This window comes from Paroedura picta, chromosome 6 (genome assembly GCF_049243985.1).
Source record: "Paroedura picta isolate Pp20150507F chromosome 6, Ppicta_v3.0, whole genome shotgun sequence".
In the NCBI taxonomy this organism is placed as follows: Eukaryota; Metazoa; Chordata; class Lepidosauria; order Squamata; family Gekkonidae; genus Paroedura; species Paroedura picta.
This window is the reverse complement of record NC_135374.1, coordinates 73425179-73441275: the sequence shown is the minus strand read 5'-3', so window position 1 is coordinate 73441275 and position 16097 is coordinate 73425179.

The window sequence follows — 16097 nt, the reverse complement described above, 5'->3', positions numbered from 1 at the left end:
AAAAAGTGTGTATCCAACCTTTGCTTGAAGACTGCCAGTGAGGGGGAGTTCACCACCTCCTTAGGCAGCCTATTCCACTGCTGAACTACTCTGACTGTGAAAAATTTTTTCCTCATATCTAGCCTATATCGTTGTACTTGAAGTTTAAACCCATTACTGCGTGTCCTCTCCTCTGCAGCCAACAGAAACAGCATCCTGCCCTCCTCCAAGTGACAACCTTTCAAATACTTAAAGAGGGCTATCATGTCCCCTCTCAACCTCCTTTTCTCCAGGCTGAACATTCCCAAGTCCCTCAACCTATCTTCATAGGGCTTGATCCCTTGGCCCCAGATCATCTTCGTCGCTCTCCTTTGTACACTTTCAATTTTATCTACATCCTTCTTGAAGTAAGGCCTCCAGAACTGCACACAGTACTCCAGGTGTGGTCTGACCAGTGCCATATACAATGGGATTATGACATCACGTGATTTTGATGTGATGCCCCTGTTGATACAGCCCAAAATGGCATTCGCCTTTTTTACCGCTGCATCACACTGCCTGCTCATGTTTAGTTTACAAGCCACAAGTACCCCAAGGTCTCGTTCACACACAATGTTACCTAGAAGTGTATCCCCCATCCAGTAGGCATGCTTTTCATTTTTCTGACCCAGATGCAGAACTTTACACTTATCTTTATTAAATTGCATCTTGTTCTCATTTGCCCATTTTTCCATTGTGTTCAGATCTCATTGAACTCTGTCTCTATCTTCCGGAGTATTTGCCAGTCCTCCTAATTTGGTGTCATCTGCAAACTTGATGAGTAGTCCCTCCACCCCGTCATCTAGATCATTAATAAATATGTTAAAAAGTACCGGGCCGAGCACCGAGCCCTGAGGTACCCCGCTACTCACCTCTCTCCAGTCTGATGAAACACCATTGACAACAACTCTTTGAGTGCGGTTCTCTAACCAATTCCCTATCCACTTAACTATCTGAAAATCCAGATTACAGTCCTTCAACTTATCCATCAGAACATCATGGGGAACCTTATCAAAAGCTTTACTAAAATCCAAGTAAATGACATCAACCGAATTTTCACGATCCAGCAAACCTGTTACTTGGTCAAAAAAGGAAACCAGGTTGGTCTGGCAGGACCTGTTGGAGACAAATCCATGCTGACTTCCTTGGATCACCAAATTGTCCTCCAGGTGTTTGCAGATCGCTCCCTTTAATATCTGCTCCATTATCTTCCCCACAACAGAGGTCAGACTCACTGGTCTGTGGCTTCCCGGGTCATCCTTCCTCCCTTTTTTGAAGATCGGAATAACGTTTGCTCTCTTCCAGTCTTCCGAGACATCTCCAGTCCTTAAAGAGGTCCCGAAGATGATGGACAAGGGCTGTGCAAGTTCTCTGGAAAGTTCTTTGAGCACTGTCAATTATTTAATTGAAATAAAGGAGATAGTAAAGAGATGTCTGCATTCAGAATGCTACTGTACATCATGAACTTTAATGCCTTCCATCTCTCTAGAGAGGCTTTAGCAAAAAGTGGGACTCAACCTGCTTTGTTGCTAGGGGAATTGGTTTCTCCTAGTATAGATTACTAGTCTCCTTTGCAATCACTAAACTGGATAGTTTGAGTGTCGGTGTGATGATCCTACACTGTAAATCCTTTTTTCCTTTTCTTTTTCTTTTGGCAAGCCAGAGTCCTTGAGCTAGTCTAAAATTACAATGGTTCTCAGTTTCTGTCTTTGAAGACATAAGAATTCCAGATTTGACAAAGGCCTATGGATTTCAACATCAAACATCCATTCCCCAGTTTTCCTGGACTAGGTGTTAAATTAGGTGTCAAAACAGTGAAGAGCTGTCCTATCATATCAAGAAGTCATTGCCAGTTTTATAGGACATCCCCCAGAAAATAAATGAAAAGGAACTTATTAAGTGGGGAAGCCATAAAAGATAGTGACAAAAGAGGAATCATGACACAAATCAGGGTCCTTGAGTATGAGAAGACTTTGAGCTAGGTGGAGCTCTTTGGGTTCATACCAGGCTCTTATTGGGTAGGTGACTTTGGCAAAACTATTTCCATCTGACTACATTTTAACATGGTGAAAAAACTAAGATTATGACTATATGGAGACAGAACAAGTGGCAGGTAAGGATGAATTAATAATATATCTTTTACAATGTAAATACAGGAATTTACAATTATCAAATTTTATATTTAAAGTAAATGCACTAAAGTATATATCTGTTATAATAAGGAGAGATGTTATCTTAAATCCTTATGTGGGGAATTATTCAAAGTAAATAATAAACATTCTAAGTTGGAATAACTGAGCTGAGGAAGCTAGCCTTTTTTCTTACCATTTTACAAACATAGTTATGTCAACCAACAGAACCAACAGTTAATATTAAATGTTGGTTTTAGTAAGAAAGGGAAGGGGGAGAGAGATAATCAGAGAAGGGGATTCAGAAGGAATGGAAGAAAGAGAGAACAATGGAAAAACAGACAGAAGAAAAAATCAAATGAGAAAAATGTAAAGCAAAAATGGGGTGTTCTATTATGTGCTGTTACAATTATGTTGAGGGAGAAAAAAGATGAAAAGCTAGAAGAGAGAAAAGAAAAGAGGAAGAAAAATGTATTTGATTTATTGGCTCTTAAAAGTCTATTCGTCTGTTTTAATTCACCCAAAGAAGGCAAAGGAATGAAAGGGGGGGTTGCCGTGCTTTTGTTTCCCAAGGTGCTGATTCATCTGTGGTTCCCATCATTAGAAGAAATATTGTAAAAATATAGTACAGGGTCCAAAGCCTTCTCATTATTTTAATTTGCAGGGCAGTATCAAGAATAGTACTCTAGTATAGCAGTCCCCAACCTTTTCCTTGTTGAGGACCACTTCCAGGAGTGGGGGAGAGCCATCGGCTCCACGCAAATGCGCATGCGCAGAGCTGCTGCGCCAGCAGCCACACCTGCCTCTCCCCCCCTGCTTTGGCGGCCACTTCGCTTGTGGCTTGGTGAGCTTCTCGCTGCGGGGGGGGGGGGAAGAGGCAGCTGCGTCCGCCAGCGGCCTGGTACCAAGGCCTTTGTGGCCGGGCATTGGGCCACAGACCGGGGTGTTGGGGACCACTGTTCATGATGAGCCAGTTACCCCATTCCTTACTCTGGCCCTAAAGATGATAAGGGTCATGTAAGCAGAGAGGCCCAATTAGCAACACCAGCAAGATGGAATGAAGCTGTTACACATTAACCTTTGGGAGGAATCAGGGGTGCTTTGCCTCACGTCTCCTGAGAAAAATCTCATAAATTTCTTGTTGTTGTCTGCAATTTGTAATCTGCAATTTTCCAAAAACTTTTACTGGTGAGATGCAGTGGTGCTGGCAGTTTGCCAGCCTTCTGAAATGAAGGACCGTTCTTTGAGGGCTAGCCAAAAGGTCACAAAAATTTGTAAAAATAATTAAAGAGAAGAGTAGAAGTAAATGGGGGATGAGCCTTGACAACATGTGCTCTGTGTTCTCCACTGATCTTGGTGTTATCAGAAACTGTGAAATTTGTATAAATCAGGTCCTGTCAATTGGATCTTCCCCACAAGATAAGTCTGGAGCCTTTATAAACGCCCCAAAAGTTGCAACCCTAATGACTGATGCTTTGCTGACTTCAAAATAGAGACTTACCAAGCATCCGATGGATGACAGTACACACAGTGACAGGCCTGCAGCAAAGGATAAGGTTTGTATATAATGTGTTTTAGAATATACTGTAGAATGACACATTCCATGAAACCTTAGATTGCTAAATCTTCTGCCAACCTCTTACTTCTGTCACGCCTACCTGTAATCCCTACTAATGCCTGACTCCTCAGGACTTCTTCCAACTCCCTCCATTCTCTCCAAGGATAGATTGGCTTGCTGGAGAACATTCCTTTTAACTGCAGTGCGCTAATAATCTGACAGCAGCAGAAAATGAAAACAGTGAGCGAACTGGAAGGGGCAGAGAAAGCTTTTGGTTTGCTGCTCAGTATATTTATCTACAAAATCCGTTTTGTAATGCCATAAGAATGACTTGTTGAAGAATAGTCAGCAACACTGACATTCTCCATTTTGCAGGTATCTGTGTCCTGATACACAGTGCTTGTTTACAAAGAAATTCCTGTCAAATCTTACAAACTATATATCATATGGCATTATCTGTTTCACTAACTTGGCCATGTTGAACATTCCCAGTAATTTTTAACATTGATATCTTTGTATGATATATCTTATTAAATTAAAAACACAGTGAACCAACCTATCATCTAAACCAGCCCGCAGAACATTTGGACCTCCCAGACAACTAACTCCCCCTCCCCAACCCTGCCCCCTGCAACCATATGCAATGGTTGGTGAATGTTATCTGAAGAAGTATGCATGCACAAGAAAGCTTATACCCAGAAGAACCTGAAGGGCTGTCACACAGAGGATGGAACAGAGTTGTTTTCTGCTGCCCCAGAGAGTCGGACCAGAACCAATGGGATGAAATTAATTTTCAGCTAAACATCTGGAAGAAGTTCCTGACAATTAGAGCAGTTCCTCAGTGGAACAGGCTTCCTCGGGAGGTGGTGGTTTCTCCTTTCTTGGAAGTTTTTAAGCAGAAGCTAGATAGCCACATCACAGGAATGCTAATTTTATGAATTTAGGCAGACTGTAAGTGGCTGGGCAGAAATGACTGTGTCAGTGCTTGATTCTTGTGGCCCTTTCTTGCATGCCCAGGGAGATGCCAATCGCCACTTTTGGATCAGAAGGTGAATTTCTTCCAGGCCACAGTGGCCAAGGATTCTGATTTCAGGAGGGAGGGACATCATTTGGGCATGGAATTGGGGTCACTAGAATGGGTAGGTAGTTGGACTAGATGGCCCTGGAGATTCCTTCCTATGATTCTAGAATTAAGTTTTGTTGATCTTAAAGGTGTCACTGGACTCAAACTCTGTTCTGTTGCTTCAGACCAACATGGCTACCTACCTGAATATATAAATATTTCCGTTTGTAGCTGATGTGATTCTCATATTCTTAATATACCCTTTTTACTTACTCTGAAAACACTAGAAGATGGGAGGCCTCCAAGCAACATCCACAAGTTGCCTGGGACTTTGGCACAGGGATGTCTGGTACATGGCAAGTGCGAGTGGACAGGGCAGGATTCAGCAGTTTGCAAATAAAAAATTAAATCAGAATGGGAATCCCTGAATTATGTACCTCCAGCCTCCTCCTTTTTGCTTTCTAACAGAATTTCCTGAGGCTGCTTCAGGTGAACATTAAATAATACCCATTAATTTCATTTTAATACAGTCCTATTCACTCTCACTTCAGGAATTTCCAAGAGAGGAATTCCACACACACCCTAGAGCTCTTGAATATAAGCTCATGACACCAGAGATCCCTGTGTATTTGGGTAAGTGTTTCTTAGCTTATGCATCTGAGGTGTAATGAAAATGTTTCTTCAAATTCAGAGAATGGAACAGCACCACGAAAAACTTGCTGCTTTTTCATTGGAAAGAATGGTACCCCACAAATCTCAGGAAGCATTTCCCTGAAGTCTAAATCCATATCTGAAAATCAGTGCCTCTGACATCTAGTGCTCATGGGTTGTGACTTCAGCAGAACAGGCTTCCTCAGGAGGTAGTGAGTTCTTCTTCTTTGGAAGTTTTTAAGCAGAGGCTAGATAGTCATCTGCCAGAAATGAACTTAGGCAGATTGTTAGTGGGTGGGTAGGAAGGGATGTGCCAATGTTTGCCTCTTGTGGCCCTTCCTTGCATACCCAGGGAATTGCTAATAACCACTGTGGGATGGTAGGTGCATTTCCTCCAGGGCAGGCTGGATTCTGGAGATATTTGGTGGGAGGGATCACTTGGGCATGAAATTGCGGGTCACTGTGGGTGGCCAGGTAATTCCTGCACTGTACAAGGGACTGGACTAGATGACCCTGGAGATCCCTTCCAACCCTATTATTCTATTATTCTATCACTAAATGTTCTAGACATCTTCCATGATTACAACTGTTGTCCAGACTACAGAGATCCATTCCTCTAGAGAAAATGGACTCTATGGCATTCTACCCCATAGAGCTCCCTTCCTTACTCAAGCTCTGCTTTCTGCAGGCTCTACCCCCAAATATCGAGGTATTTCCCGAGCCAGAGTTAGTGACTGTATTATACGAATTTCCCCCTCCACAGAAAGCCTGTGATTCTGTTTAAAAGTCTATCATATTTCTCAGTGCAAAATAAATCTAATTAAAACAGAATGAATAAAACCAAATGCTAAAGTTCCCTAAGTTCACACTATTCAATCCAAACACCCAGAGACTTTGTTCCTAGTGATGTGAAGAAGATGAAGCAGTATCTCCTGCAGCCGTTTTTCAACAGTGCTCTGGAGCAGTAGTCCCCAACCTTTTTATCACCAGGGACCACTCAACGCCGGGGACCACTCAACGCCTTTTACTGAGGCCCGGTGGGGGGGGGGTAGTTTACTCCTCTACTCTCAACCACTGCCCTAATGCTCTCTGATCACTATGGTAATGTTTAAACATCCCTTCAAAATAAGATACAGACACACCACAACAATGAACATAAGGAACATTTTATTTTCATGGAAATTTTAACTCATGACAATGACAAATCAATGGGAACCCTGAGCTTATTTCTCTGCAACGAGATAGTCCCATCTGGGAGTGATGAGTGATGGGAGACAATGACACCCGAAGTGTGTTGTAAAGGGCCGGGGGGGATGAAGTAAAGGGACGGGGGGGGGGAAGAAGGCGTCCTTCGGGGCCCACCTCCAATTAGTCAAAGGACCACATGTGGTCAACGGCCCACAGGTTGGGGATCGCTACTCTGGAGGATCCTTCCTCTTCCTCAATGAGCAATTTCAGTAACACCAGAAAACTGAGGAGGTAGCTCAGTAGAAACATGAATCAATAACAATGACTCAGCAGATTTACAAATATTAGATATTAATATTATTCATTCCAGCTGAGAAGAAGCTTAACATGCCTTGCTATCTTTTCACCAATTCTACACATACACCTTCTAACCTTGTGCTAGAACACAACAAAGACTTGCTCAGGCTTAAATCCCCTCCCACAAGAACATCAGTTCTTTCTTTTTCAGGACAGAAACCACTTTAATCTTTTTATAACTTGGTGTCAGGAAGGATCAAGCCAGAGTGTGCCACCTGTATAACAATATGGTAGCACAGTATAACTACCATAAATGCCAACCTTTTAATCTTAGTGCTTTGCACTAAAGCAAATAACTGAACTCCGCAGGTATACAAATCACTACACCTATTTTCGCCTTTGCCACCGTTTCATTTTCTGCCACTAGATGGCTGCAATATATGCATTTCCCAGAGCTTCACACACTGCCACCATCAATCAATCTGCTTAAGCATCCTTACTTCTGAACTGTATTGAGGTCAAGATGTCAGAATAGCTCTAGGCATATGACACTTCTTAAACAACTACAAAAATAAGAAGGATGCATGGAACTATTAAGCAAGCATACACTTACTCTATAAGTAACTCTGTGAGAGTATGTGATAAAGTGAACAGATAATTCATTCTGAATCATTCATTGGATGAATTTATATTCTTTCCCTTTGCAAAATACCAACAAGCAGATTGGTTTTCCTAAACTGTATGTGTTAGTCTAAAGCTGTTTTGTCGTGTTAGTAGAAAACATATTCCAGATTAACTAACATTATTCTCTGCATTTTTTTTCATATTTCTTTTAATCAAATCAGTTCCTGACAAACCTATGAACTAAGAAAGGTCAGTAAAGTCAAACTGGTATTCAGGGCAGACTACTACAGAATAATCCTAGGGTTTTCCCCACACACACACCAGGGGGTGGCAGATCCTCCAATCCTGGATGGCAATTCTTACTGCTGCTCAGAGTGGTGGCAAGAGGACAGGCATCATTTCTGGGTTTTCACTGGAAGGGATGTCAGTTCTTCCTAGGAATGCTTGAAAATAATTTCTAAAGAGGCATGATATCACTTCCTGGTTTCCCAAAAAGTAATGTTGCACAAATGACCACAATTCTATGCACCCCTCTTGACCTCCTACTGGCTGCAGACAGGCTTCACAATCCTAGTCTCCGTCCTAAACATGTTTTTCATTGTATTTGAAGAACAATTTTTTAGTCCAGTAGCACCTTTGGTCTTAAAAGTTTTATTCACAGTATTAGGGGCAAAGCCCATTTTATTCAGAAATACAACAGGTGCTAGAGCTTGGCAATGGGAAGAGGAAGGGGAGGAGTTGTCCAGAGTGTAAGGGCATGGGGTTGAATGTGTGAGTTTTGTGGGAGGTTGTGGTGGTGTGATGGCAAATGAGGGCATGGGAGTGGAGATATGGGTGTCAATAACCTGTGGTTTGGAATGTTTGTTGAGTGTGGGAGAGGACTGACCTTTGGGAATCATGGCATAGTGGTTACAGATGAGTTTTCCAGAGTCATATCTTCAGATATGTGAAGGGAAAATCAGACGCTTTTTAGGAGATTACATGGCAACCAATTCCTCCTAGTTCTGCATTCAATGTCATTTCCATTATTGTGTGAATTAGGCCACAGACAATGAAATGTCCCCCTGCCCTAATTCACAGGGGGTAATCACAGTACACAGGTGTCCACCCTGCTCCTTCTGTCTCCATTTTTTTATGGTTGATAAAATGTTCAGACCATGGACAGCCAACCTTCAGGTGGGGCCTGGAGATCTCCTGGAATTGCTGCTCATCTCCAGACCATAAAGATCATGTCCCCAGGCAAAAATGGCTACTTTGGAGGAGTAATTGTGTAGCATTGTATCCCACTGAAGTTTAGGGATGCCAGGATCCAGGTGGCATATGAGAATTCATCCCTGGCAGAGAGCTGTTTAATGCAAAAAGAAGAACTGGGGAAAGTTGGCAGGGACAAGTGAGTAGTTAGATGTAGACTCCCATTTGGGTGAAACAAATAAGATAGACCCAGCTGAACAGGGAGTTAGCTTTGAAGAGTGCGGAGGTCCCTGATCTCTGTGGTTAGAAACTGACTTAGGAGACCTTAAAAGACTCAGTTAAAAACTTTGGTGTTTCCAAAGAAGGGGATTGGGAACTAGAAAGAGTGTACCAAAAGAGCCAGAGAATACTCAAAGAAAGTGTGCTGGAGAGTTTGGGAAACACTTGAACAAAAGGCTCTCAACATAAAGCTTTTAAGCAACTATAAATAGCTTAAGAAATTCTCATTCGCCTGAAACATAAGAACTAAAGTCTTCCCATGTACTGAGTTTCCTTCAGAATTATCTATATTGAGTTACTCAAGAATTTTGCCCCTGACCTTTCCCCTCTATATTAAATAATATAATTTGTTAATTTGATATATAAAAACTTCCCAAGTGCCGTTTAAGTCATATAAGTTAAAGGGGTTCCCATTCCTTCCCTTGGGTTCCTAGGCTTAGCAAACCACCAAAATATTATACTATGACAGCCAGAATTTTTCGGTTAAGGAGAAAGCAGACAACAAGGGTGGCTCAGTCACAAATGGGAAAGGGAAAAAAAGTGAAAATCTTGTCTCTGAGGGAGGGAAGGCATCATACAAATTTTCTAAATAATAAGTGAGGAATTGGAAGATTAGAAATTTTGTCTAGGGACCCAATTTAAACATGTAAATTTATCTATGAAATTCCTACATGGGATTTCATTCATCTTTTGTCTGAGGTTCACACACTTCAACAGTAAAATGTGTAAGGTAAGTTGCATGAAGTACATTTCAAATAGAAGTTTTCATGCTGTCCAGTCTCTTTGTCCCTTTGAGTTTCTAGCAAGCAGGGAATATGAGGAGGGATAGTGTGTATATGTTCTAGGAGCACAATTACTGGTTTTGTTTGTGAACCAGCACAAATAAATAATTCTACTTGAAAATCAAAAAGAAAGGAAGATACATGTTTGAAACTGGTAACAGCAAAACAAACTGGAATGCGACTGGTCAATTTCTCTTCTTAAACTGGCAGAGAAACAGAGGCAGGAACCTGCCCCTGATCAACTAATTTTACATGTCAGCTAATTCATGAGATGAACAACACAACCCTTTCCTGATCTTCATTCTTGGTTGTCCAGACATAAAGGAAAAGGTAAAGGTATCCCCTGTGCAAGCACTGGGTCGTGTCTGACCCTTGGGGTGACGCCCTCCAGCATTTTCATGGCAGACTCAATACGGGGTGGTTTGCCAGTGCCTTCCCCAGTCATTACCGTCCAGACATACATTTTGTTATAACCCAGAAAGGAGTCTGAACTGCCCTGTGACATTTCACTATAAATAAATACCTTGTTTTGAACAAGGTGATTTTTAAAAAGTCTACCGAGTTAAATCACAGTAGTCCATTTGGCTATTGCTTACTTAGCATAATAATTAATTCAGCCCTACTCAGTTGGATGTACACATTTAAAAAAAATGGAGACAAGGCTTTGGGTTCAGCACAACTACCCTGAACTGACAAAAAAATTGAGGCATTCTGTGACAAGCACCCTCTCATCAAGCAAATCTAGTCAGGTGAACTGGTCATTCTTTTATTCATAGTGGGTTTTTAATTGTAAAATAAAACAAAACTCAGGAGGAATTGTAAATAGGAATTATAATTAATGTTTGAGAAGTGCTTCCAAATCTTTAGATGAAAAGTACTAAACCTGAATAAAATATGAAGCATTTCTATGTACTTTTTAAAATGCACAGCATATTTTCCCGAAAGGACAATAAAAACTAGTTTGATTTAGATCCTGTTGGAAATAGCTATTTACCCAGAATAGTTGATTATCTTGTGCTAAAAGTTGTGATATGAAAAATTTAAAGGAGAAGCCATAACCAAATCCTTTGGGTCTACTTTAACTGTAGTGGCACAAACCAACATTTTAATTCCAGCAACTGAAGAGGTATTTCTAGGCAGGGCGTGCAGCCTAGGTGCTATGGGAAACCCAGCCAAACTTATTGACTATAAAGACCCATAGTCAGCAGCAGCTCTATCATAAGGAAAGATGACACTTCTTTCAGAGATGGCAGATTGTGAGCAAAATAAAGGGCAACAGAGGGGAGAAATCTAATCCACAAATTGTAGCACATTGTGCAAGAATGCCAAGTATGCTCTTCACTTTACTGGGGTATGTATAGGACAATTTCCGTTGTGAATGCAGATGCTTTGAGAAGTCAGTTATTGCTTGCACGAGCCCCAGCAAGCCACATGCTAAAAAGCACCCAAGCTGCGTGCTAGGCAGCTCATCGGGGAGCTTGCATCTCTCATCTCCACCACTCAAAAGACTAGGGGAGAGATGAGGGAAGGGAAGAGGAAAAAACTGCTCTCACTAAACTTTCTTTCTCTTTTTCTCTCAAATAGCTCAGAGAGTAGCCAGCTCACTGTGCTCCCTCTCTAGGCAGAGAAAAGACTGAGGACATAAGGGGCATTTCTCAGGGAGACAGAAAGTGCAAATAATTGGATCTACCTCCCTCAAAGAGAGGTGGGAAACACCCACCAGGATGTCCAACTGACCTATCAGAGAACAAAATATGTTTTCCACTCCATCCCTTCTTTTTACATGTCCTTCTAATTCACCTTTCTTTTCTACAACACCCTGACCTTCCGTCTGACTAAAATCCACCTCCTCTCATATATCTTTGGCCCAGATCCCCCCCCAAAAGAGTAGCTGTTTCTCTTCATCCAAAATTTTTGTAAAGGGTAAACAGGTTCAAGCACTGCCCAAAGAACTGAAGCAGGATACACAATGCAGCTTTAATGCAGCCAAAGAGAGCTGTTTTCCGCACATACCAAGATTAGGGATGGGCACGAATCAGCTCATGAGCAAACCTCCATCTCAAATTTAGGCCAGTTCGTGGTTTGTGAATCAATGTTCGTGGAAGGACAGCCAGCACAAATGTTTCACAAACTTTGATCTTTATGATGGTTTCTGAATGGAAACTGTCTCTGCTCAAACTGTTTACAAGTGTAAGGCAATAGAATGGTGGGATTTCTCCAGCCTTGGAAACCCAAGTAAGGGCCCTCAAAAGTTTAACGGGCACTGTTAGCTGCCGATAACTGAGTTTCTTCTGCCCTCCCTACCACCGCCCAGAACAAATGGACATTCTCCATTTGTTCTCCATGGAAAAAATGGATGTTCTCCATGGGAAAACAAGTTGGCCTTCCTCAAGGTCCAACTCCCCCAACTGGGCTAGCCCTTTCTGGACACCACAGGGTAAGATATAGGCCTCCTGTTTTCCCCTTGCATGTACCCTCATTCCTCCTCTTCTCTGGTGATCTGGTATGCAAGTTGCACCCTTGGTGCTTAGATGGATGGTCTCCTCTGCTGAATATGGATGGGCTCTCTCACCCAACACCTACCTCATGAAACATCTACCACATTAAACAACACTGGCCTCTTGGGACAACATTGAACTCAGCAAATATCTGCCTTTACAATGAAGCCCCCATATGACTACCCCTTTCCACTGTATTTGTACAATTGAAAACAGGAGATGTCTTATCTGTACCATGTGTTCTTTTAATGGTAAATAACCAGAAATTTTAGCTTGAAGTGAGCTGTTACTAGAGAATTTATGTGTTTTGGCCTGGGAGCATTGTGGGTATGCCTCACTGGGTTCCAATGTTTGCCAGGGGTACCTGCCAAGTTGCTGTGGGGTTACTTTGGGGGGGGGCTGTTGGAGATTTCTGCATTTCTGTCATTCAGAACCTGCCTTTGAAGACTTGGGGTGGTCCAGCCAGCTCTACATGTGTTTCCATTTTCCTACAGAGTAGAATACACTCTGGTTGTTGCATTTATCATCCCTTGGGGTGGGGCTGTGAGAGTTGTGGGCAAACTAAGCTGTTTTGGGGTTACTTTGAGGAGTCCCTATCAAAACTGTTTTCATGACTGCTTTTCTATCATTTGAAATCTAACTTTGGAAAATTGGGTCTGGATAAGCCATCTCAACATGAGTTTCCATTTTTCTGCAGAGTTTAAGAATACACTCCAGTCTCTAGGTGTGCTCAGGGTCTGCATGTTTCAGCAGGGGTGGGAGGCTGTGAGAGTTGGGTGCATGCTTCTCAAGCTTGTCTAGGGTTCCCACCAAGCTGTCATGGCATTACTTGGAGGAGCCCATGACAGAATTCATGTCTGCCTTTCTGTCATTCCAAATTCACTAGCAATTAGCACGACTCATGAATTTTAGATTAATAGGTTCTTGTGCTATGAGGAAATGCTTAATTCCATTTAAAAGATAGCCTCTAAGATTCTTTCCTGCTCCTAACTTACCTTTACTCTACAAAACAATCCCCTACAGAAATGTTTTAATGAAAATACACAAATTATTCTATATAATAAGTTCAACTGATGATACACTGTAAAAGAACACTTAGGCTTCCAAACAGATTGCATCCAGAAAGGTCACAAATTACATAGGGAGGCATTCTACAGTTTAATGAATAAGGGGGGCTTGCCTCTTTCCCAGAAGCAATCATTGGTGGTCAACTAGTTTATAATTAGACTTTCCATCTTTGAGAAAAAACAAAATGGATTTTTAATTCAGTCACCTTTGCATCAGATGTTTGATGCCTTATATTGCTACATTTTTCATGCTGATCACAAAAGTAAACCTTTCTTTAAATGAAATATTAGGCGCTAACAGTGCAGTCCTAAGTAGTGCCAAAGTCAGAAAGTTTTTCTTAGAGGGGCAATTTTTGAGTGAGGGGGCAGTAGAGCAAAGTGGACAGCAGCCCATTACGTGTCCATACAGAACCATCATGCCTGTACTTCTACTCTCTTGCACTTGCCATTGAGTGATTGTTGGTGACCACCTCTGATTATGGAAGACACATAGTCATGAGGACACCTCCAAACCGCTTGGTTCCCAAACCAGAATAGAGCTGTCCGGCTTGAGCTGTCCGGCTGTATCCAAGCAGGCAGAGGCTGCTGGGAGCTAGGAAGAGAGGCAAAGGGTGTGTGTTGGATGAAGGCTAGTGCCTCTGAAATCGCCCATGTACAGCAACAATGGGGCTACCCCACACAGCTCTCCAATCAGGAGCTGAAAGCAGTCAGACAGGTTGTCCTATCAGTCATGGAACTGCAACTCTGCTGGCTTCATTTCTCTTCCTCCCCTCAGCACTGAGAGATCAATGGCCTTACACCGCTGGGGAGCGGTTAGGGGAAATTTCCCCGCTCCTTCCCCTCCCCCAATAGCTACAAGGTTAGGACTATGTTTTTTTTAATAATTCAAAATGAAAACATATATAAATCCTTAGCAGTATTTGTACATGCATTTATTGTTGTTAGCTGCCCCGAGCCTATTCCCAGGGCAAGGCAGCCAATAAATTCAAATCATATGATAAACAAACAGTTGGGATGGCTTTTAATCCTATCAGACATTTTGTCACATATATCAAAGCTCCACAGATCAGCCACACTTGCAAAATTTGAGGGAAACTTTGAACTAGAGTTTTTGTGTGTCTTTGTTCCCTATCAAATATTGATTCTGAATATTGATGGGACAATAAAAGCTAGCTGTAGTACTCATTCAAGCTATCTTGAATTCAAGATATTCAAGCTACATTCCAGATATTCAAGCTACGTTGGTATCAGAATTCAATGAAAATCTGATAGGGCAAGTTATAACAAAGGTAGAAAAAAACTTACATCATAGCCAAGTCAGTTTTTTTCCAATTCAATTTCCTTTTCTCGCTACAGTTGTTTACATTAAATTATTTTGCTGAAATCAGATTTTGTGAGAAATCTTACAGAGTTGGTAATCTTTCTTTGCTATCAGATTTCATGGGCATTTCATGGGCATGTAGTGAGTCACCTTTCTTACCAGGAGGCTAGCCATTTTCATATCATTTCTGGGTTGATATAAGGCATAGTTCAATGCAGGACCTATTGCTGAAGTCAGATCTTGACTTGATAAAAGTATGAATGATGACAATAAATTTGCATCCTCAAGTATGGTGATTGCTGTGCCGAATTAAGAAATGCCTTCTTGAACACAGCTGAAATACCAGCAAGCTCATTTCAAAAGATTAAGGAGGCACAAAAACCCTGTCTTGATCTCAAACCTAGGATTCAATATAGTCAATTGCATACAAACAGTCCCATATACAAGTTTAAAGGTACTTCCTCTCTCACAAGAAATTGGTTCTGTTGGTTCTCACTTCCTACAACAGCCCCCCCCACACACACACACACACACTATATCATACACATGCCCAGTGGTTCCCCATCCTTCAGGAGCTGCATTTCATGATAACAAAGGGTCTGCAGCAGGAAGGGAGAATTGGTAGCCTGTTCTATAGTATTGTCTACTCTCACTGGTTGGGACTCTTCAGAGTCTTAGGCAGAGGTTTTCCATACTCACACTGCCTGATCTAATCAGCTGGAATTGTTGAGGTATGAACCTGAGACCCTCTGCATGAAAAGCAGATTCTCTAGCACTAAACAATGGCCCTTTACCAAGTACAACTTGGATTCTTGATATCCAAGTCATTTTTCTTAAATTTTGCACACATATAACAAATGCTATCAGATCAGAAGTAAAATTAATTGGCATTCAACTGAAAGTAATATAATTAAAGCTGCCATATAAATGGTAAAGTAGTAGCTTAACTTTGTTTTTCCCCCAACCTTCCTTTTATTATGGAGATGCAAAAATTTGAAGTTTTTATTGTGCATTGGTATTACAAATTCAAATTTGCTAGTTTTTTGGGTTATATTTAATAGAATTCCTTATTTATACCACTAAAGGGTTTTTATAGTTTTATGGTGATTAAGGAAGAACACTGTTCTTGCTACTGTGATATTTTTCGTTTGGAGACACTCCTCATATCAATAGCAATATTAACTGTATATCCAGTGTGGTATAGTGCTGTGTCTAGGAAGATGTGATTTCAAATTCCCACTCGGCCAGGAAATTCACAGAGTGATCCGAGGTCAGACTTTTCCCTCAGCTTAACCCACCTCACAGCTGTTATGAGGATAAAATGGAGGGGGATCTATGCATATTTCTCTGTGCTCCTTGGTGGTAGGGTGGGATAAACAAGGTAAACAGGCAATTCTATATCCATTTAAACAAAGCTAGATATAAATCATA